Source organism: Ovis aries, chromosome 5 (assembly GCF_016772045.2).
Source record: "Ovis aries strain OAR_USU_Benz2616 breed Rambouillet chromosome 5, ARS-UI_Ramb_v3.0, whole genome shotgun sequence".
Taxonomy (NCBI): domain Eukaryota; kingdom Metazoa; phylum Chordata; class Mammalia; order Artiodactyla; family Bovidae; genus Ovis; species Ovis aries.
The window spans coordinates 86,368,289-86,393,895 of record NC_056058.1 but is presented as its reverse complement, the minus strand read 5'-3'; positions in this window follow the sequence as shown (position 1 = coordinate 86,393,895).

The following is a 25,607-nucleotide window of genomic DNA, read 5'->3' as shown; positions in this document are numbered from 1 at the left end:
GGAGAAGGGGATGACAGAGGATGAGATGGTTGGATGGCATCACCGACTCAATGGACATGAATTTGGGTAAACTCCAGGAGCTGATGATGGACAGGGAGGCCTGGTGTGCTGCGATTCATGGGGTCGCAAAGAGTCGGACACGACTGAACAACTGAACTGAACTGAACTGAAAGTCAATAGGATAGATACAAAAAGAAACTTCTTGTACTTATAGCTATAGCAAATATAAACACAGCCATCTTATAGCCAGATTAGCATAAATCACCACACTACAGACCTGTTAACCTCAGTACCTATTACCCAAAATGTCATGTCTAATTTTCAACAACAACAACCAAAAAAAAAAGTTATGCTACAAGACAAGACAACGGAGTTGAAAGAGCCAAAGCAAGCATCAGTACTAGACTCAGATATGACACGTCAGAATTATTAGTGAATTTTAAATAAGCCGAATAAATATGTTAGGGCTTTGGTTTCAAAAGCAGACAACATACAAGAATAAATGAGCACCATAACAAAGAAAGGGAAATCCTAAGAAATAAAAATAAAAAAGAAGGGTCTCCCTAGTGGTATAGTAGTAAAGAATCTGCCTGTCAGTGTAGGAGATATGGATTTGATCCCTGATCCAGGAGGATCCCACATGCCTCGGAGCGACTAAGCCTGTGTGCCACAATTATTGAGCCTGTGCTCAAGAGCCCGGAAAACGCAGCTATCAAGCCCACATCCCCTAGAGCCCTCTTTTCTGCAACAAGAAGCCTATGCACTGCAACTGGAGAGCAGGCCCCACACACTGAAACTAGAGAAAAGGCCAAGCAGCAGTGAAGACCCAGAACAGCCAAAATAAATATACAAATAAATCGATAAATAAAATTTTAAAAAAAATTTTTACAGTATCAGATACAAAAAGTATAAAAGAAATGAAGAATGCCTTTGGTGGGTTTATCTGCAGATTGAACATGGCAAAGGAAAGAATCAATAAGCTTGAAGATAGGTCAGTACAAACTTCCCAAACTGAAATGAATAATTAAAACTAAAACAAACAAAAAAGAACAGACTATTCAGGAATTGTGGGACTTTCAAAAAGTGTAATATATGTACAATTTGAATATGAAAAGAAGAAGAGAAAATGAAACTAAATAAACATGTGAAGTAATAATAGCCAAAAAAAAAAATCTACTTCTTCTTCATTGACTACTCTAAAGCCTTTTGATTGTGTAAATCACAAAAAAACTGGAAAATTCTTAAAGAGATGGAAACACCAGACCACCTTACCCACCTCCTAAGAAACCTGTATGCAGGTCAAGAACCAACAGTTAGAAATGGACATGGAACAACAGACGGGTTCAAAATTGGGAAAGGAGTATGTCTAAGCTATATACTGTCACCCTGCTTATTTAAATTGTATGCAGAGTACATCATGAAAAATTCCAGGCTGCATGAATCACAAGCTGGAATAAAGATTGTGGGAAAAAACATCAATAAACTCAGATAGGCAGATGACGCCACCCTTATGGCAGAAAGTAAAGAAGAACTAAATAGCCTCTTGATGAAAGTGAAAGAGGAGAGTGAAAAAGTTGGCTTAAAGCTCAACATTCAGAAAACTAAGATCATGGCATCCAGTCCCATTACTTCATGGCAAATAGATGGGGAAACAGTGGCTGACTTCATTTTTCTGGACTCCAAAATCCCTGCAGATGGTGATTGCAGCCATGAAATTAAACGATGCTTACTCCTTGGAAGGAAGGTTATGACCAACCTAGACAGCATATTGAAAAGCAGAGACATTACTTTGTCAACAAAGGTCTGTCTAGTTAAGGTTATGGTTTTTCCAGTGGTCATGTATGGGATGTGAGAGTTGAACGATAAAGAAAGCTGAAAGTGAAGTCGCTCAGTCGTGTCCGACTCTTTGCAACCCCATGGACGGTAGCCTACCAGGCTCCTCCATCCATGGGATTTTCCAGGCAAGAGTACTGGAGTGGGTTGCCATTTCCTTCTCCAGGGGATCTTCCCAACCCAGGGATCGAACCCAGGTCTCCCACATTGTAGGCAGATGCTTTACCATCTGAGCCACCAGGGAAGTTATAAAGAAAGCTGAGAGCTAAAAAACTGATGCTTTTGAACTGTGGTGTTGGAGAAGATTCTTGAGAGTCACTTGGACTGCAAGGAGATCCAACCAGTCCATCCTAAAGGAGATCAGTCCTGGGTGTTTGCTGGAAGGACTGATGCTGAAGCTGAAACTCCAGTACTTTGGCTACCTGATGTGAAGAGCTGACTCATTTGAAAAGACTTTGACGCTGGGAAAGATTGAAGGCAGGAGAAGAAGGGGACGGCAGAGGATGAGATGGTTGGATGGCATCACTGACTCAATGGACATGGGTTTGGGTGGACTCTGGGAGTTGGTGATGAACAGGGAGGCCTGGTGTGCTGCGGTTCATGGGGTCACAGAGTCGCACATGACTGAGTGACTGAACTGAACTGAGACAGGAAAACAATGGAAACAGTGATAATGTTATTTTCTTGGGCTCCAAAATTACTGCAGATGGTGACTACAGCCATGAAATTGAAAGACACTTACTCCTTGGAAGAAAAGCAAAAACAAAATTAGACAGAATATTAAAAAGCAGAGACATTACTTTGATGACAAGGTTCATCTGGTCAAAGCTATGGTTTTTCCAGTAGTCATGTACAGATTTAAGAGCTGGACAATAAAAAAAATTCTGAGTGCCAAAGAATTGATGCTTTTGAGTTGTGGTACTGGAGAAGACTCCTGAGAGTCCCTTGGACAGCAAGGAAATCAAAACAGTCAATCCTAAAGGAAATCAACTCTGAATATTCATTGGAAGGCCTGATGCTAGAGCTCCAATACTTTGGCCACCTGATGTGAAGAGCCAACTCACTGGAAAAGACCCTGATGCTATGAAAGATTGAAGGCAGGAGGAGAAGAGGATGACAGAAGATGAGATGGTTGGATGGCATCACCGATGCAGTGGACATGAGTTTGAGCCAACTCCAGGAGATGCTGCAGGTCCATGGGGTCATCAAGAATCGGACACAACTGAGTGACTGGAACAACAAATAATGGCCAAGAATTCTCCAAAATTAAATGACAGACACCAAACCACAGACAGGAATCTTTAGTGAACACCAAGCAGGATAAGTACAAAAAAATCCACAACTGGCCATTTTATTTAGACTACAGAAACCAAAGACAAAGAAAAAAAGGTAAAAGAGGAAAAATAAAGCTAACCAACAGGGAAAAGGGGGCTTCCCTGGTGGCTTAGTGGTAGAAGAATCCACCTGCCAATGCAGGAGATGCAGGTTCTATCTGTGGGTCTCATTTCCTGGAGAAGGAAATGGCAACCTACTCCAATATTCTTGCCTGGAAAATCTCATGGACAGAAAAGCCTCATGGGCTACAGTCCATAGAGTCACAAAAGAGTGAAACAGGACTTAGCAACTGAATAACAACAACAGGAAAAAGATAAAACTACGTTGGACTTCTCATCAGAGACCATAAAAGCAAGAAAAGAGTATATCAGAACTCTCTGTACTACCTTTGTATTTTTTTCTGTTAATCTAAAATTGTTCTAAAACAAAGGGTTATTATTTTTTTTAATGTAAAACAATAGGCTTGTGACACTGACTGCTCAGAGGATATTTCCCTCTTGTCAAGATGGGTTTATAATCCTCAGTGTGGTCAGATATTTTGGTGTTCTTTGTAATCAAGGAAGGACAATGAAAATCCTGAAACTACAAAGGGATGAAATGAAGAACCCCAGGGTCAGTAGAAGGAAAGAAATCTTAAAAATTAGGGCAGAAATAAATGCAAAAGAAACAAAAGAGACCATAGCAAAAATCAACAAAGCCAAAAGCTGGTTCTTTGAAAGGATAAATAAAATTGACAAACCATTAGCCAGACTCATCAAGAAACAAAGGGAGAAAAATCAAATCAATAAAATTAGAACTGAAAATGGAGAGATCACAACAGACAACACAGAAATACAAAGGATCATAAGAGACTACTATCAGCAATTATATGCCGATAAAATGGACATTTTGGAAGAAATGGACAAATTCTTAGAAAAGTACAACTTTCCAAAACTGAACCAGGAAGAAATAGAAAATCTTAACAGACTCATCACAAGCACAGAAATTGAAATTGTAATCAGAAATCTTCCAGCAAACAAAAGCCCAGGTCCAGACGGCTTCACAGCTGAATTCTACCAAAAATTTAGAGAAGAGCTAGCACCTACGCAAACTCTTCCAGAAAACTGCAGAAGGTAAACTTCCAAACTCATTCTATGAGGCCACCATCACCCTAATACCAAAACCCGACAATGATGCCACACAAAAAAGAAAACTACAGGCCAATATCACTGATGAACATAGATGCAAAAATCCTTAACAAAATTCTAGCAATCAGAACCCAACAACACATTAAAAACATCATACATCATGACCAGTGGGCTTTATCCCAGGGATGCAAGGATTCTTCAATATCTGCAAATCATTCAATGTAATTCACCACATTAACAAATTGAAAAAAAAAGCCATATGATTATCTCAATAGATGCAGATAAAGCCTTTGACAGAATTAAACATCCATTTATTATTAAAAAAATTCTCCAGAAAGCAGGAATAGAAGGAACATACCTCAACATAATAAAAACTATATATGACAAACCCACTGCAAACATTATTTTCAATGGTGAAAAATTGAAAGCATTTCCCCTAAAGTCAGGAACAAGACAAGGGTGCTCACTTTCACCACTACTATTCAACATAGATTTGGAAGTTTTGGCCACAGCAATCAGAGCAGAAAAAGAAATAAAAGGAATCCAGATTGGAAAAGAAGAAGTAAAACTCTCACTGCTTGCAGATGACATGATCCTCTACATAGAAAGCCCTACAGATTCCACCAGAAAATTACTAGAGCTAATCAATAAATATAGTAAAGTTGCAAGATGTAAAATCAACACACAGAAATCCCTTGCATTCCTATACACTAATAATGAGAAAATAGAGAAATTAAGGAAACAATTCCATTTACCCTTGCAACAAAAACAATAAAATACTTAGGAATATATGTACCTAAATAAACAAAAGACTTATATATAGAAAACTATAAAACACTGGTGAATGAAATCAAAGAGGACACTAATAGATAGAGAAATATACAGTGTTCATGGATCGGAAGAATCAATATAGTGAAAATGAGTATACTACCCAAAGCAATCTATAGATTCAATGCAATCCCTTCAAGCTCCCAACGGTATTTTTCACAGAGCTGGAACAAACAATTTCAGTTTGTATGGAAATACAAAAAACCTCGAATAGCCAAAGCAACCTTGAGAAAGAAGAATGGAACTGGAGGAATCAACCTGCCTGACTTCAGTCTCTACTACAAAGCCACAGTCATCAAGACAGTATGGTACTGGCACAAAGACAGAAATATAGATCAATGGAACAAAATAGAAAGCCCAGAGATAAATCCATGCACCTACGGACACCTTATCTTTGACAAAGGAGGCAAGAATATACAAAGGAGAAAAGACAATCTCTTTAACAAGTGGTGCTGGGAAAACAGGTCAACCACTTGTAAAAGAATGAAACTAGAACACTTTCTAACACCATACACAAAAATAAACTCAAAATGGATTAAAGATCTAAATGTAAGACCAGAAACTATAAAACTCCTAGAGGAGAACATAGGCAAAACACTCTCCGACATAAATCACGGCAGGATCTTCTATGACCCACCTCCCAGAATATTGGAAATAAAAGCAAAAATAAACAAATGGGATCTAATTAAAATTAAAAGCTTCTGCACAACAAAGGAAACTATAAGCAAGGTGAAAAGACAGCCTTCAGAATGGGGAGAAAATAATAGCAAATGAAGCAACTAACAAAGAATTAATCTCAAAAATTTACAAGTAACCCATGCAGCTCAATTCCAGAAAAATAAATGACCCAATCAAAAAATGGGTCAAAGAACTAAACAGACATTTCTCCAAAGAAGACATACAGATGGCTAACAAACACATGAAAAATGCTCAACATCACTCATTATCAGAGAAATGCAAATCAAGACCACAATGAGGTACCATTTCACACCAGTCAGAATGGCTGCGATCCAAAAGTCTGCAAGCAATAAATGCTAGACAGGATGTGGAGAAAAGGGAACCCTCTTACACTGTTGGTGGGAATGTAAACTAGTACAGCCACTATGGAGAACAGGGTGGAGATTCCTTAAAAAACTGGAAATAGAACTGCCATACAACCCAGCAATCCCACTGCTGGGCATACACACTGAGGAAACCAGAATTGAAAGAGACATGCGTACCCCAATGTTCATCACAGCAGTGTTTATAATAGCCAGGACATGGAAGCAACCTAGATGTCCATCAGCAGATGAATGGATAAGAAAGCTGTGGTACATATACACAATGGAGTATTACTCAGCCATTCAAAAGAATACATTTGAATCAGTTCTTTTTTTTTTCTCTCTGTTTCTATAGCTTTATTTTATTTTATTTTTTAATTTTAATATCTTTAATTCTTACATGCTGAAGTGGATGAAACTGGAGCCTATTATACAGAGTGAGGTAAGCCAGAAAGAAAAACACCAATACAGTATACTAACACATATATATGGAATTTAGAAAGATGGTAACGATAACCCTGTATGCGAGACAGCAAAAGAGACACAGATGTCTAGAACAGTCTTTTGGACTCTGTGGGAGAGGGCAAGGGTGGGATGATTTGGGAGAATGGTGTTGAAACATGCATAATATCATATGTGAAATGAATCGCTAGACCAGGTTCGATGCATGATACAGGATGCTCAGGGCTTATGCACTGGCATGACCCAGAGGAATGGTATGAGGAGTGAGGTGGGAGGGGGTTCAGGATGGGGAACACATGTACACCCATGGCAGATTCATGTTGATGTATGGCAAAACCAATACAATATTGTAAAGTAATTAGCCTCCAATTAAAATAAATGAATTTATATTTTTTTAAAAAAGAAAGTACTGAAAAATCCTAACTATGCTCCATCCACTGGGAGGAGCTACTTTGCATATCTATTTCCACACTATTTCAAGAGGCAGTATGACATAGAAGTTAAACATATGTAAACTTGAATCAAATTGTCAGGTTTCAAATACTGGTTTCACCAATTTCCAGCCATGTCAACTTGCCCAAGCTATTTAACTTCTCTGTGCCCCAATTTCCTCATGTGTAAAATGGGAATAATTGTAGTATCTACATTACAGAGCTATGATGAAGATATTTACATACATAAAGCACACAGACTGGTATTCAATATATGCCTTATTTATCTAAGTTGAGGATTGAAGGTTTTATTTTTTTAGCTTTCTTCTTAGTCTAACATATCGGATGTGTTAAATGTATACAAGCATATATTGTTTTATTTCATTTTGCTTTATTTTGCTTCACAGATACTGCATTTGTTACAAATTTAGAAGTTTTCTGATAACCCTGTATGGAGCAAGTCTATAAGCACCATTTTTCCAACAGCATTTGCTCACTTCCTATCTCTATGTCATATTTTGGTAACTCTTACAGTATTTCAAACTTCTCCATTATATTATATTAACATAATAATATGATGCAATTAATATGATGTATATATTAACATAATACTCTAATTTTATAATAACATAAAAATATAAGATGGTGAACTGAATTGATAAATGTACGTGTTCTGACTGCTCCACTGACCAGTCATTACCGCTCTTCCTCGCCTCAGGCTTCCTTATTCTCTGAGACACAACATTATTCAGATTAGGTCAATTAATAATCCACAATGTACCCTAACTGTTCAACTGAAAGAGCTGCATGTCTCTCACTTTAAATCAAGAGTTAGAAATGATTAAGCTTAGGGAGGAATGCATGTCAAAAGCTGAGGAAGTCTGAATACTAGCCCTCTTGAACCAGTCAACCAAGTTGTGAATGCAAAGGAAAAGTCTTTGAAGGAAACTAAAAGTGCTACTCCAGTGAACACACAAATGATAATGGTAAGTGAAGCAGTCTTATTAGTGATATGGAAATAGTTTTAGTGGACTGGGTAGAAGACTAAATCAGGTACAAGTGTCCCTTAAGCTAAAGCCTAATCCAGGGCAAGGTTCTAACTCCCTTCAATTCTATAAAGGCTCAGAGAGATGAGGAATCTGCAGAAGAAAGGTTTGAAGCTAGGAGAGATCCGTTATTGAGACTGAAGGAAAGAAGCCATCTCCATAGCACAGAAGCGTAAGATGAAACAGCAAGTGCTAATAGAGAAGTTGCAGCAACTTATCCAGAAGATCTAGCTAAGATGCATTAAGCTACAGACTTTCAATGTAGACAAAACAGCCTCTTATTGGAAGAAGGTGCCATCTAGGACTCTTATAGCTATAGAGGAGAAGTCAAGGCAGGGCTTCAAAACTTCAAAGGACAGGCTGACTCTCTTTTTAGAGGTGAATGCAGCTCATGACTTAAAATTGAAACTGATGCCCATTTATCATTCCAAGATACTAGGACCATTTAGAATTATGCTACATCTACCCTGCCTCTGCTCTATAAATGGAAAAATAGAGCCTGAATGACAGAACATCTGCTCAGAAAAAAAAATTTCTTTTAAAACATAACTGCTCACTGACAATGCACGTGGTCATCCAAGGGCTCTGACGGAGATATAAAGCAAAATTATGTTGTTTCAGGCCTGCTAGCACATCTATTCTGTAGCCCATGGCTTATGGAATAATTTAAATTTGAAGTCTTCTTATTTAATAAATACATTTCATAAGACTATAACTGTCATAGAGAGTGATTCCTCTGATAGGAAGTGAAGGCTTCACCATTTTAGACATCATTAAGAATATTCAAGACTCATAAGAAGAGGTCAAAATATCAATATTATCAGGAATTTTAAAGCAGTTGATTCCCTCCTCGTGGATGACTTTGAAGAGTTCAAGACTAGTGGAAGAAGTCATTATAGATGTGGGAGAAATAGTAAGAGAATTTGAATTAGAAGTAGAGTCTGATGATGTGACTGAATTGCAGCAATCTCTTTTTAGAGGTGATCAAACTATAACACATGAGAAGTTGTTTCTATGGATAAGCAAAGAGTGGTTTCGTGAGATACAATCTACTCCTGTGAAGATATTGTGAAGATTGCTGAAATGACAACAAAGGATTTAAAACCATTACATAAACTTAGTTGATAAAACAGTGGCATGATTTTAGAGGATGGATTTCAAATTTTGAAATAAGTTCTACTGTGGGGAAAATGCTATCAAATAGCACTGCATGCCACAGAGAAATCTTTCATAAAAGGACGAGTCAGTTAATGTGGCAAACTTCATTGCTGTCTTATTTTAAAGAGATTGTCACAGCCACCCCAACTGTGAGCAACCACTACCTTGATCAGTCAGCAGCCATCAACACTAAGGCAAGATCCTCCACCAGCAATGAGATTATCACTTGCTGAAGGCTTGGATGATGGTTACCATTTTTCAGCAATAAATTATTTTTAATTAAAGTATGTACATTGCTTTTTTTAGACATAACACTACTGAACACTTAATAGTATAGTGAACACTGCACAGTATAGTGTAAACATAATTTTCATATACATTGAGCAACCACAAAATTTGTGTGACTCACATTATTATGATATTCACTTGACTGCTGTGGTCTAAAGTGACTTCCCTGGTGGCTCAGATGGAAAAGCATCTGTGTACAATGTGGGAGACCTGGGTTCAATCCCTGGGTCAGGAAGATCCCCTGGAGAAGGAAATGGCAAACCACTCGGTACTTTTGCCTAGAAAATCCTATAGATGGAGGAGCCTGGTGGGCTACAGCCCACGGGGTCACAAAGCCGTACAAGACTGAGCACCTTCACATTCTTACTCAGTTCAGTTCAGTCGCTCAGTCGTGTCCAACTCTTTGCGACCCCATGAATCGCAGCACACCAGGCCTCCCTGTCCATCACCAACTCCAGGAGTTCACTCAGACTCACGTCCATCGAGTCAGTGATGCCATCCAGCCATCTCATCCTCGGTCATCCCCTTCTCCTCCTGCCCCTAATCCCTCCCAGCATCAGAGTCTTTTCCAATGAGTCAACTCTTTGCATGAGGTGGCCAAAGCACTAGAGTTTCAGCTTTAGCATCATTCCTTCCAAAGAAAACCCAGGGCTGATCTCCTTCAGAATGGACTGGTTGGATCTCCTTGCAGTCCAAGGGACTCTCAAGAGTCTTCTCCAACACCACAGTTCAAAAGAATCAATTCTTCAGTGCTCAGTTTTCTTTTTAGTCCAACTCTCACATCCATACATGACCACTGGAAAAACCATAGCTTTGACTAGACGGACCTTAGTTGGCAAAGTAATGTCTCTGCTCTTCAACATGCTATCTAGGTTGGTCATAACTTTTCTTCCAAGGAGTAAACGTCTTTTAATGTCATGGCTGCAGTCACCATCTGCAGTGACTTTAGAACCCCCAAAAATAAAGTCTGACACTGTTTCCACTGTTTCCCATCTATTTCCCATGAAGTGATGGGACCAGATGCCATGATCTTCGTTTTCTGAATGTTGAGCTTTAATATCATATCTAAATCAAGCTCATTACTCTGAATAATTCCATATTTTGCATTAAAGCTTCAGTATATTTACATTTTAGATGGCATTGGACATATGTTCAGCAAGGTATAAGATCAATATACAAAGTCAACTGCACAACAGTAATGAACAATTTAACAATGAAGTAGAGAAAATAATTCCTTTTATAATAGCATAAAAAGAGCAAGATACTTAAGAATAAATTCAATCAAAGAAGTGCCAGGCTTGTATACCAAAAGCTACAAAACATTGTTCAAAGAAATAAAAGGCCTAATAAATGGAAAGATACTATGTGTTCATACAGCAGAAGATTAATATTATCAAATACTGGGGGCAATGCTACCTAAATTGATCCACAGATTCAACAAACAGCCCATCAAAATACCAACAATCTTTTTTATAGAAATAGACTAGCTGAACCTAAAATTCATATAGAATTGCAGAGAACACAAACAGCTCAAACAATTTCTTTTTAAAGTTGGAGGAGTCATGGTTTTATTTCAAAACCTAATATAATGCTAAAATAATCATGGCAATGTGGTGTTAGTATAAGGACAGACATTGAATAGAATAGAAGTGACGGTCCAAAATAAACCCATACATCTAAGGTCATTTGATTGTTGCCAAAGATTACAAGACCATTCAATGGAGAAACAGTACTTCCAAAAAGTCCTGCTAGAACATTTGACTATATAATGAAAAATAAGGAAAAGTGAAGCTGCTCAGTCGTGTCTGACTCTTTGCGACCCCATGGACTATAGCCTATCAGGCTCCTCCGTCCATGGGATATTCCAGGCAAGAATACTGGAGTGGGTTGCCATTTCCTTCTCCAGGGGATCTTCCTGACCCAGGAATCGAACCCAGGTCTCCCGCATTACAGGCAGATGCTTTACTGTCTGAGCCACCAGGGAAGCTCTCACCATTACTTCACACCACATACAAAAATTAAATCAAAATAAATCAAAGATCTAAATGTAAGAGTTAAAATAATAAAACTCTTAGAAGAAAATCTAATTGTTAATCATTATGACTTCATACTAGGTAATAATTTCTTAAAGATGACATCAAAAGAAAAAAAATCAAATGAGTCTTCATCAAAATGAAAAATTTAGTATGTCAAAGGATACTATCAAGAAATTAAAAACAACCCACAGGAGAAAAATATCTGCAATCAATACTAAGAAGATAATCCTTAGAGTTTAACAATAAAAGGATAAATAACTAAAGAATGGTCAAAGGATTTGAACAGACATGTCTCCCAAGAAGTTATACAAATGGCTGAGTACATGAAAAGATGATACCAGCTATGAGACAAACACAAATCAAACTATGAGATACTACTTCACACTAAGATGGATATAATTAAAAACTGAAAAATGGTAAGTGATGGCAAAGATGTGGAGAAATCATCATCCTCACACATCGCTAGTGGAATGTTAAATGGTTCAGTCACTACAGAAAACAGTTTGCAATTTCTCAAAACATTAAGCATAGAGCTATTGTATGATCCAGCAATTCCACTCCTAGGTATATACCAAGGAGAATTAAAAATATACACTCATACAAAAACTTGTACATGCATATTTATATCAGCATTATTCATAATAGCCAACATGTGGAAACAACCCAAATATGCATCAGCCAATAAAAAGATAAACAATATCTGATCCAATGGAAAATCAATAGGCCACAAAAAGGAATGAAGTACTGATACATGCTACAATATGGAGGAACCCTGAAAACATTATGCTTAATGAAAAAAAAAAAGACAAAAAAGTCATATATCATATGATTCCATTTATATCCAGAATAGATATAGAAAGTAGATAGTGTTTGCCAGGAAGTAGGAGTAGAGAGAAAGGAAGGGATACAAGGGATCCAAAAAAAACATATTTTTGTTTTATTTTTCTAAGGTGATGAGAAATTCTGGAATTAGATGATAACAGTTGCACAACCTTGTGAATATACTAAAAACCACTGACTTGTACACTACTGATTTGTATATTTAAAATGGTAAATTTTATGGTCTGTGAATTATATATCTCTCACTCTCTCCTGTACCAGTCAAGGCAGAAAGTAGATGGCATATTTAGATGGCTTAATGAAAATGAATTTCATAAAGGCACTATTTATACATATAATAGCAGAGTTAAGATGGGGAAAGTAGAGGAGTTTTGAAGTGTATTGGAATTAGCAACAGTGGAATAGCATTATCACTCCTAGGACTGAAGGGGCAACAAGTGAAAATTGTCCAGAACTTGGGAAGAGTTACAGCTGTAGGAGAGGGCCACAAAACAGACCCTGGGCCTTTAGAAGAGACTCATTCCTCTGCCAGACAGTCTTGGAAGAGAAGGAGGCTGGGTAATAAATATCCAATCTACTTTTTCCTCCCTTCCACTGATTAGTACCAGTACCTCCACAATCAGCAAAACTTAGTAGAAGTCAATAGGTAAGGAGACCCATCTAACTCAATAGAAGTCAGCGCTCTGGAGCACAGAGCTGAAGGGAGAACAATTTCAATGCACCAAGAGAGGGCAAAGAGAAGATACAGCAGGATCATTCTGATTACTGTCTGGAGAACCAGTTCCAGGGAGAGGGAAACGAGAGTAGCATCGTGAGAACAGGAAGGTGTGTCAGAATTCCAGGATAATGGTGGTGATGATTTGTACTGCCATGACAGACACAGACATGAAAGATTAAAAAGAAGTCTCCGATATCTACTTTGACCTTTAAAGCAGTACCTAGGAACAAAATATGTGGTAAATCACAGACCAGAAATGTCAAGCAACCTAATTTTCCAGTGTTGAGACGAGAACCTAAGTCCAACCAAGTTGACTGAGAAAGCCAAAGCAAAACTACCTTGTGGGAAGATGAGGCCCCACAGAACTGCTATATTAATTGTTTCCCCAACCCTGGTTCCCTTTTTACTGGGACTGCAGTCTTGAGGCCGAGCCTGTGCTGGCTGAGCAGAGCAAGTGATTAGCTGAGGACTTTTCTCTCATAGATTTTTGGAATGGAAAGGAGCCTTTCAATAATTTAGTCCATTCTCAATTTATAAAGGATGTTGCTGAGGCCCAATGGTTTGGCTTGTCTTAACCATCAAAGCTGCTCAGTGAGCAAATGGCACAGCTGGTCCTAGAATCTAGGTAGTCCCATTGCTAACCTGAAAGGTGTTCAGTCATATTTCCTTAACTGGGAAGTGTCCATCTCAACTGCCTTGTCTTTCAGCAACCTTCTAATTATCTAACCTACCTAATCATTAAAGGTGATACCAACCACGACAGTCTTCTTTTGGTCTTTAATCCTGCTATGTTGGAAGAGGAAAAGAAAGCACACGGTTTAAAGTGAGGTCAACAGTGAAAGGATTTCCAAAATATTAGCAGTACAACTCAGTGGTTAAAAATGATGTTTCTGGTATCATTTTCAGGAGCAATGTATTTGTTTGGCATTCAATTATGATTCAGCATGTCAGATTGCATTACTCATGCAGTTTTACCTTCGGATATCACAGTTACAGCTCAATATAGTAAGTAGAGACTTCTAGAGGGAAAAGGCAGCTTTTGATTTAACTCTGCTTTCACATATGGAGCACAAATTGCAGTGTCAATGCAACAGAAAAAGAGTTACAAAAAGGCTGAAACCTCTGGAGAAATGTGAGGCTTGTGGTCAAAACTGAAAGCGCCACCTGAAAGATGCATCCTGAGAGAATGCTGTATTTGTCCCTTGCATTTTGACTTTGCTTATCTCACTTGGTCGCCAGGAAAATCTTGAGACTCCAAAGTCAAGATGAGAGTTATCTCCTATCTCCATTCCACTTTTATAGCATTTAGACCCAATTTGATTGTAAAGTTTATGGGTGATTTCATTTTAAAGTACCTAAGAATATACATCAGTGATCAAGATAGGGATACTTTTCAGGTGCTTAGGATCCTAAAAAATATTTGTTGCAAGCCCCTATCTAGACAAACAATTTGAACCACCTCAAATCAGCTGTGTCGTATCTGGGACTATTCTGGCAATCCCATATTACCAGGCATGGAAAAAGAAATTGCATCAATACTTTCACCAGTGGGAGGCCCCTGACAGGCCTCTCTCTTGGAACCAGCTTAGCTGGGGGTCCCAGGATGACCCCAAAAGGGTAAGACTCACAGCTGCTCCAGGATCTGGTTGACAGAAGTACAGAGGGGCTGGTACATGTTTGGAGAGTGTGCAAAGGGGGCAAACAGGGACAGGGCCCATGCCGATTTCAGTCTGGGCTTTAGTCTGTGCTATTGCCGAAGAGCAAAAGGAGACAAGAGTAAATTCCAAGGAAGTCATTTCAAACGCAGATTCTTCTAAGGATACAGTTAGGCCAGGCTCTTGCATGTCAGTCTAAAGGAAGTTCTGAGGACAGATCTAAGTTCTTGTGTCAAAGACCTTATCATGTCCATGGACCTTTCCATCTAGTGGGAAAAGCAGACATTCCCCAACTCTGTACAAGTGAAATTGTTATTTTTCAAGGTGACATTGATGTGCCATGGTTATCCTTAGCCCAGGCTTAAAGGGCATGAATGTCTTCACTAAAGAAAAGATGCTTAGATGAGAGGCAAGGGTAGGCATGGGCTAGGTGATAAGTGAGTTTTTTTTCAGAGAGCATGCATGAGGGCTCCTAGGGGCACCAGGATGTTTACCAGGAACTGAAAGTCCAGAACCAATGGAAAGAACAGAGTAAGGGAAGATGACCACTATTGAGTAAGACTCACAAGAAGGCAATTCTTCCTGCTTGCTAATCAGTTTCTGTGGCCTTGTTACTCCAAGTGTGAAAAATGGAACCATGGCATTAACATCTTCTGAGTTTGCTAGAGATGGACAGCCTCAGGTCTCACTGCAAACTTACTGGATCAGAATTTCACTTGAACATTTCCCCCAGCGATCCATATAGACACTAAAGTTTAAGAAGCACTGGTCTATGATATTCAATTCCTTCAAGGCACTGAAACATAATTAGGAAGTAACTACACAAACCGTCCTGGCTACACTTGGCCCACACAATGAAGGAGAGCACCATAGTTTTAAGATAACAATGTAAAATCTGTTTGGAAGATGTGATCCCCATGAGCAATGCATGAATCCACATTTATAACATTTATATATACCATGTTAGAATAAAATTATAATTTCCCAGAGAGAGATGCTTTTTGTTAGCCTAGATTGGGGGTAATAGTACTGCAGATGGAAGTTGACATTCCTCCTTCTAAAGCAGTGCCCAGAAACGAAATTCTGCACAGCACTCCTGTGTACCTCCTATTCAGAATTATACATGCATTTAAAACACAGAGTTTCTCTCTTAAGTTTAACATGTCATTTCAGCATTATTTTAAAGGCCAACTCCTCCAGGAACCAATCTTTTTTTTTAACTAAGCCTTTGTTAACTAAGTAAATTTACATAGCTATTCTTTTTAAAACAGAAAAAAACAGTATCCATGTATATAAAAATGCTGCAAAGGTATGATTTCTACTAATCCCAGGAAGAAAGCCTATATAAAATGCAGCACCAGAAAATAAGAGTTGCAATCCTTAAAAATGAAAATAGTTAAAAAGCAAACGATAGATGGTACATTAAAAATCAAGACTTCTTGCTTTTCTTCAGGAGACAAAAATGCCAACTTCAAAAAGTAATTCAACAAAATCTGTATACCTATTTTTCTACCAAAAATATCTAATAAACATCAGAATCCACGTATTCTTAATTTTTATTTTTAAAATGGTAAAAATTTGTATGCAGATGGCCAATAGGCACATGAAAAGATGTTCAACATCACTAATCATCAGGAAAATACAAATCAAAACCACAATGCAATATTACTTCACATCTGTCAGAATGGCTATTATCAAAAGACAAGAAATAACAAACGTTGGTGAATTGGTGAGGATATGGAGAAAAGGGAATCCTCATGTATTACTGATGGGAAAGTAAACTGGTACAACCACTATGGAAAACAGTATGGAGGTTCCTGAAAAAATTAAAAATTAATCTGCCATACAGTCTAGCAACTCTATTCCTGGATATTTATCCCAAGAAAACAAAATCACTAATTTCAAAAGATACATGCACCCCAATGTTCAGAGCAGCATTATTTACTACAGTCAAGATATGGAGGCAACCTAAGTTTCCATCAACAGATGAATGGATAAGGAAGACGTGGTATACATTTTCAATGGACTATTACTCATCCATAAAAAAGAATGAAAGTGTGATTAAACATGGATGGATTTGGAGGACAGAATGCTTAGATAAATAAGTCAGAAAGAGAAAGATAAATCCAGTATGCTTTTACTCATATGTGAAATGTAAAAAATAAAATAAACAATTATACTAAAATAGAAAGACTCATGATACACAGAACAAAATAGTGGTTACCAGAGGCTAGAGAGGTGGCAGGAAGGGCAAAATAGGTAAAAGGGTTTCAGAGATATAAACTTCTAAGTATAAAATAAGTTATAAGGATATAATGGACAGCACAGGTAATATAGTCAATATTAACTGCAAAGTTAGTATTAGTGTCATATCAAATTACTATGTTGTACACCTAAAACAAGGATAATATTGTAACTCAACTATAGTTCATTTTTTTAAAAATCTGTATGGAATCAAGAATTAAGAAATCTCTAAACCCAAGTAAAATTTCTCTTGACAATGAAATTAGTAACATATTTCTTTAAGATAATTTTCTTTAGATAATTGTTTTCTTAGTCTCACACTTAGTGTGTAAAACACACAGGCATACACACACACACACACACACACACACACACACACACACACAGAGTAAATAAGCCTAGTTGATGGATAGTAATGAAAGAAAGAAGAGTCCTAAGAGTCTAGTGATTTCAATGAGCTAGAACAAGGAGTTTGAGATAATTTAGGGTTATATTTAAGTGATAATCAACAGTCTTAAAGTTCTATGCTTATTATTAAACATATATATTCTTTTAAAAATATTTTCTAAGAAAGTTTAATAATTTCCCTAATTTAAATTGATTCTTCCTTGAAAAAGTCTATGAAATAATACATAAAATGCACTTACAATAAGCAATGCCTGGCATAATAAATGCCCAATAAATGTTTCTCAACATTAATTTAGCTGAGAATGGCCAGATATAAACAAAATTCCATCTTCTATCCAGTCTTTAAATATCTTCAAATCATCTCATCCCCTTCAAGAATTTTCTGATTCCCTGGCTCAAAATTCAGTCTATAAGTATACACATATAATGAGCCCTAATAATGTTCTTGTCACAGTGCTTCTTTTGGGATAAATTTTCAGGTTTTCTATCTTTTCCTCTCCTCTGGTTCCCACCAAGTGATCAACTGTTAATTGAAGCCAAAAAGCAATTGTTACTATAGCTTTAAAAGATGATAAAAGTGGCAATGTAGGTCTCCTCACATGGCATAGAAATTTTTAAATACGGATCAAGGTAGTCACCTTGACAAAATTTCACATAGGTCTACACCTCTGGAAAAAATGCCATTAAATTGTGCTTCTCATTGTGCTATAACTGGTCCTGGGGCTACCAATGTGATACAGATTGTATGTTACAAAATGCAGATCAGATTGGAGTGCTTCTTCTTAAACACCTAATGGGAAACAGAAAAGCCCTGTAATGCTACACTAACTTATAAGGGCTGTGGCTCCACTTACAGAAACCAGAACAGCTTCCAGCTGGCACGAAGCCCACAGCTCAGACTCAGTCTCACATAGAGAAAACCCTAAGAGAGGAAAAAGGGAACTCTGATTTGACAGAGGAGTTCAAATAGCTTTCCTTTAATCTACTGAACTACACGAAGTATAGTATATGCCTAAAGATTCTTTGAGGAAAAGATTCTATGTAAATGTTATCATTAAATAATAGTGATGACAGTCATAAAGAACCGAGTGACCCTAAAGCATAATATTGAAAGACAGTGGAATAATAATGATGCCAACTGAGGAGAAAATTGATGTAAGTAAATGGCCTGATAGTCAGACAAGAAACGAATGCAGGATTATGATAAGTTTTCACTGCCATGGTTCTGAGAAACGTCTAATACAACCCAGTCATGTATAGTTAAGCAGTGTTTGTATTACTGCTCCTTAGCTTTCCTTCCATGGTCCTCAAAAAGGTAAAAATTTTAAGATTATGTAAAACACACAGCTAAGAAGTATGCGTTCAACTGCAGCCTCTACTAAATTGGAAATTGATACCTGGAGCTGGGTGTTAAGAAATATTCTAAGGTCATCTCAGTGGGGAAGGGAGGACCAGGACCCCCTGAATGTCTGTTGCATGAAGTAAGGAGTAACGCAGAATGAGACAATAGGAGAATGTTTCATAGTGGCCAGCACTGCCCTTGAGACTTGCTGAAACCATCCAGTGGCTGTATGGGTATCAGTAGTTTGTTATTTTATAAAATGTAAGTTTCATGTCAAAATTAACAGCTTATTTGAAAATTTTAATTTTTTCCTAATACTGTGCATTTCTTCCTTAGCCCACCATCATTAATTTTCTGCCTTCATTATTATTTCACTGATGAAATGATTCCACGTCTCTCCTGGCTTCTACCTATCCTTCCTTCTAGCTGTCCTGCTACAGTCGATCCTTATCCTAGGTGTCCCTTCTGTCATGTTGATCTTATTAAAACATTTATTTCTGGCTTTGGACTCAAAAACAGTGTTACATTTCTGAGATAAAAGTCAAACATCTTAGCCTGGACCACTAGGTTCTTGATTTGGCCAGCTCCTATCATGACCATTTCCAATGGATAATCTGAATAGGAATTTATTTCTGACTCATGTAAATTCCAGTTGAAACTAGGGAAGGGCCTCAGCTCTGTGCAATCATTCAGGAACAAGAAATAAAGAGGTTCTGTGATCTTCAATGTGGGTATAAAATCAAATCACCAAATGAGAAAGAGAGAAAGTAGAGATGGTTAGGCCTCCAATTCACATTCTACTAGCCAGGATCAGTCACGTGATCAAAATATCTGCAAAGGAGTTTGGAAAATGTGCCCAGTAGCAGAAAGAAATGGCTTTACTGAACAGCGAGGCACTCTCTGTCTCAGATCTACACAGTCTGCTAAAAACTTCCAAACAACTTTAAACTCTTCATCAAATACAGCCTTGTTGTTCAGTTGCTTCAGTCATGTCTGACTCCCAACCCCACGTCTGCAGCCCATCAGGCTTCTCTGTCCATGGGATTTCCCAGGCAAGAATACTCAAGTGCATTGCCATTTCCTTCTCCTTACCTATTTATTCACTCCGGGCTATGCCCACCCGATTTATAATGTTTTTCAGCAACTAAGGCTGCCCTTGATCCACCTTATTTGGTCTCCACGTTCTCTGCACATCTAAACTCTACATACCTTTCAGAACAAGGTTTACATTTCACATTGCCCATGAGGCTTCCATGGCTTCATGGTCATCCCTGCTTCTTTAAAACAGAGAGCACTATTTTTCACATTATTTATTGAAAGATTCTGCTTCGAATATTAGTAGGCATCGTGAAGAGACTGTGTGTGCATATCCAAGCCATGGAATGAACTAGAGGGCTACCTGTACCAAGAGTTAGCTGTATCAAAGGAAGACTGGCTTGTTTCAAAGTACGAACCAACTACACACACTCCTGTGCATTTTGTGATAGTCCACACCACCCCGTGTACTCCACGACTTTTGGACAGACAAAAACATGGAATCTGCCCATTCCATGGCCTAACAGGTCCACAGTCTCTGGAACCCACTTCTCATTGACAGCAGTGAATCTCAGCTCTCACATGAATGCAGAATGACTTCCTCCTTCTTTTTCCATAACTATGGGATACTAAGCTATTTTAAATAGGTTGGATGATGTAAAAGGCAAATTTCTGCCATGTGGCAAAGCAGAGAAAGCCAGCCTGCAGAAAGAAAGAAGAAAGCATCTGTTCAGGAAGAAGTCACACAACAAAGAGAAAGCTAAGAAAAGCCTGACATAGTTCTAATTTCTGGTCCATCTTCTCCTGAAACTTAACTGCATTTCTACCCATTGGTTCTGAGAAGCACCCCTATATCCACATAGCTGTTTTCCTTCTTTCCTTTCGCCATGTCAGCAGTGTAGCACAGTGGTCAAGGACGTGGGACCTTGAGTCAGACAGACCCAGATCTGAATCTCAGCTCTGTCACTTACTACTCTTGTGACTGACACAAGCTATTTACCTCTCTGGATATCTGCTTTCTGTTTTAAGATCTCCTAAGTTTATAAAAAACAAAAGATACCCTTTGCGAAATGCCTAAAATAGTGGCTTAAAGTAAATGGTCAATAAACAGTCATTGTTACCTTTTAAATACTCTATTTCATCTAATATTAACTGCTATTGGCTAGAAAAGACATCTTAATTATGGAAATGTTAAGTGAAATGTGGAAAGATGTCTCAGGATTGATGAAATATGGTGATACTGTTATTACTAAGCCTCTGAAAAGTATCCAAAAGTCCTTAGCATGCATTTTTCATAGGCCGTTTCAACTAAAACACAAGGGTCACCAGGCCAGGTAGACCCAGAGCTCTTGCAACTGTTCTCCTCTCTTATTAGAGACATAAGACAATGTAACTATTATTAACATCCAGGTAAGTTTCTTATCAGAAGAATTCCAAATGCTAAGTGTAAATTGAGTTTTTGTCTTTGGAAAAGTAACACTTCTCCACTTAGCTCGAAGCTTCTCAGGTTGGAGTGACAAGCAATAATTATTTGAGAATGAAAACTTTTTTATTCTGTTTTTCAATTTAGTGTGATAATTAATATGTGAAAGAGAAAAAAAGGACATCTCCATTTTCATATGTTAGTTAGAATTAGCAATATTGACAAGATCAAGTAACTGTTTTGATCATTAAATAATTACAGATGCTATAGAATTTTGCAATAGAATAAAACACATGCAAATGCCAAAATTCTGTGTTAGTAAGTCACTGCCTTCAACATATGGAAATTTAATTTAATACAAATGCCTGAGAAGTATCTAATCCTAGAAACAATACTAGTATCTAATGTATAAACGGTTCAGTTCAGTCGCTCAGTTGTGTCCAACTCTTTGAGACCCCATGGACTGCAGTACGCCAGGCCTCCCTGTCCATCACCAACTCCTGGAGCTTACTCAAACTCATGTCCATCGAGTCAGTGATGTCATCCAATCATCTCATCTTCTGTCGTCCCCTTCTCCTCCTGCCTTCAATCTTTCCCAGCATCAGGGTCTTTTCTAGTGAGTCAATTTTTTACATCCGGTGGCCAAAGTATTGTAGCTTCAGTTTCAGCATCAGTCCTTCCAATGAATATTCAGGACTGATCTCCTTTAGGACAGACTGATTGGATCTCCTTGCAGTCCAAGAGACTCTCAAGAGTCTTCTCCAACACTACAGTTCAAAAGCATCAATTCTTCTGTGTTCAGCTTTCTTTACAGTCCAACTCTCACATCCATACATGACCACTGGAAAAAACATAGCTTTGACTAGACAGACCTTTGTTGGCAAAGTAATGTCTCTGCTTTCTGATATGCTGTCCAGGTTGGTCATAGCTTCTCTTCCAAGGAGCAAGCATCTTTTAACTTCATGGCTGCAGTGATGTTTTTTAGCCGAAGAAAATAAAGTCTCTGTTTCCATTGTTTCCCCATCTATTTGCCATGATGTGATGGGACCAGATTTGTTTTCTGAATGTTGAGCTTTAAGCCAACTTTTTCACTCTCCTCTTTTACTTTCATCAAGAGGCTGTTTAGTTCTTCTTCACTTTCTGCCATAAGGGTGGTGTCATCTGCATATCTGAGGTTATTGATATTTCTCCCAGCAATCTTGATTCCAGCTTGTGCTTCATCCAGCCCAGCATTTCTCATGATATACTCTGCATATAAGTTAAATAGGCAGGGTGACAATATATAGCCTTGACATAATCCTTTTCCTATTTGGAACCAGTCTGTTGTTCCATGTCCAGTTCTAACTGTTGCTTCCTGACCTGCATATAGGTTTTTCAAGAGGCAGGTCAGGTGGTCTGTATTCCCATCTTTTTCAGAATGTTCCACAGTTTATTGTGATCCACACAGTCAAAGGCTTTGGCATAGTCAATAAAGCAGAAATAGATGTTTTTCTGGAACTCTCTTGCTTTTTTGATGATCCAGCGGATGTTGGCAATTTGATCTCTGGTTTCTCTTCCTTTTCTAAATCCAGCTTGAACATCTGGAACTTCTCGATTCACATACTTTTGAAGCCTGAGTTGGAGAATTTGGGGCATTACTTTGCTAGCATGTGAGATGAGTGCAATTGTGCGGTAGTTTGAGCATTCTTTGGCATTGCCTTTCTTTGGGATTGGAATGAAAACTGACCTTTTCCAGTTCTGTGGCCACTGCTGAGTTTTCCAAATTTGCTAGCATATTCAGTGCAGCACTTTCACAGCATCATCTTTCAGGATTTGAAATAGCTCAACCGGAATTTCATCACCTCCACTAGCTTTGTTCATAGTGATGCTTCCTAAGGTTCACTTGACTTCACATTCCAGGATGTCTGGCTCTAGGTGAGAGATCACACCATTGTGGTTATCTGGGTCATGAACATCTTTCTTGTATAGTTCTTCTGTGTATTCTTGCCACCTCTTCTTAGTATCTTCTGCTTCTGTTAGGTCCATACCATTTCTGTCCTTTATTGTGCCCATCTTTGCATGAAATTTTCCCTTGGTATCTTTAATTTTCTTAAAGATATCTTTAGTCTTTCCCATTCTATTGTTTTTCTCTACTTCTTTGCATTGATCACCGAGGCAGGCCTTCTTATCTCTCCTTGTTATTCTTTGGAACTCTGCATTCAAATGGGTGTATCTTTCCTTTTCGCCTTTGCCTTTAGCTTCTCTTCTTTTCTCAGCTATTTTCCAGGCTTCCTCAGACAACCAACAGTAGTAGGCAGAAAAAAGAACAAAAATACACATAATGTTTAATCGTGTGTTACATTAATAAAATTTTATTTGCTTTAAAGAATGTTTGTATTGTCTCAGTTTGCAGGAATGTCAGTAGCTAGTTCAAAGACAGAAATAATGATTCATAATTCTGTAGAAAACTTGAAGTCATAAGTACTTACACCTTCTCTAAGAGTATCATAGAACTTACCCCATGAAATTTGTCTCTACCTCTCCAGCCCAGCTGGAAGGACAAATCAGAACAGTGGACGTGTTGAAGATTTCTTTTTTTAAAAAAGTGTAATTCATATCTAATGTCATGGTATTACATTAGTTACATTAATTGGCAAGGGCAAACCTCAGAGGCCTTGCATAATACAACAGTATTAACTATTTTAACAAACACTGTTGACTACCTATTCTGGGCCACAAGCAGAGTGCTATGGATTCTAAAGTGAATTAAAGGATCTCAGAAAGATATAAAACTCAAACTTTATTTCATTATAGATATAAAGACCTATGCCAAAGAGAAAGAAAAAATAATAATAATGAGTGATATAGGGTTCCAGGTATCCCAATTCGAAACCTACTTTTAGTCTCCAAATATCTTTCAGGACACAACTCCCCTTCTGACAGCAACTGTGTAGGTGGTGAGGAAGGAAATCCAACTTACATGTGAAAAGTGTTCTTTATCACAATGACACCATCTGTCTCTCTGTTTCCTCACTCTGGCAAGTCCAAATCTTCTAGAGAGCGCCTAAGACATGAAGTTTACTATCCCAAGACATACCTAAGGCTCAAATGCATGTATGAAATAATGGCAATGATCTCGTGTCTAAAAATAATTGTCATAGGGAAAAGAGGCAACCTGAGAACAAAATAAGACATACGACTGTGAACCAAGTGGAAAGATGAGCAAAAGTTGGAGTTTTCCATATGGGAAAACAAAAGTAGTTTGGAATTTCTGAAAATCACAGCACCAAGCAAATGATAGGTGCTCAATATATTTCAATAAATACATTAAACTATAGAGATAATGTCTTCCTATATAACAGGAGTCAGCAAACTATGATCCAAAGGCCAAGTACAAGTCCCTGCCTCTCACGAACTTTATAAAATTTTACTGGAACACAGTCATGGTCATTTGTTTATACAGTTTGTAGCTGCATCTGAGCTAAAGTGGCAGAGTTGACTTGTCAGTATAGAGAACAAATGACCAACAAAACCTGAAATAGTTGTTATATGGCCTTGTATTGAAAAAAGTTTATTTACTCTAGACATAAGAATCAGAAACTCTCCCATCCGCCTTGCCAAACCTACCAGAGTATTCTCTCCCATCCAAACGCATTTTTCTTCATTATTCCAAGGCTGGAGTTGCCTTTAAATACTCTCTACTTTCTTCTTGTAGGGCCTGGCTTGCTGCAATTTATCACCTGTTAGGTCCATAAGGAGTCTACAGAGAGCCCATTACTTATTCTTTCTTGCATAAATACATTCCTACTGTCTAAAGGATAAGTTTGTACTGGAGCAATTTCTTTGAAGAATCATGTGGAAACAATAGATACAGTGGTAAAATATGCACAGTAAAATGAGATTATCCAGCATTCCCAGGTCTTTGATGAAGCAGAGAGAAAAAGAAAGAAATGAGTATACATATATGCTAAAGATTTAAAACAAATGAAAGAAAATCATGAATCATTAAGATGAAGCTGATTCTATGCTTGAGATCCACTGATCTATTTACTTCAGTAAATGTATAAGTAAATCCATTTGATATTTAAATCTCCCTTTATGTAATAGTTTTACAGATATCAAACAAATGGCAGGAAATTTTAAATGTGTTTGCTAAAGAGGGAACTTTTGTAAAAGTTTTAAGAAAGTATGACTAAGTAGAAATAATTTTATTTATTAGAGGCTGTACATTTAAACTAGTAATTATTTTTCAACTACTAATTATTTTTCAACTACTAATTATAAGACCCTTTATAATTAGTAAGAAATATTATACTTATTTTGCCAATATAACAGAAATTACGTAAATTAGGAAGGGGGTATATGCTTCACAAACTTTT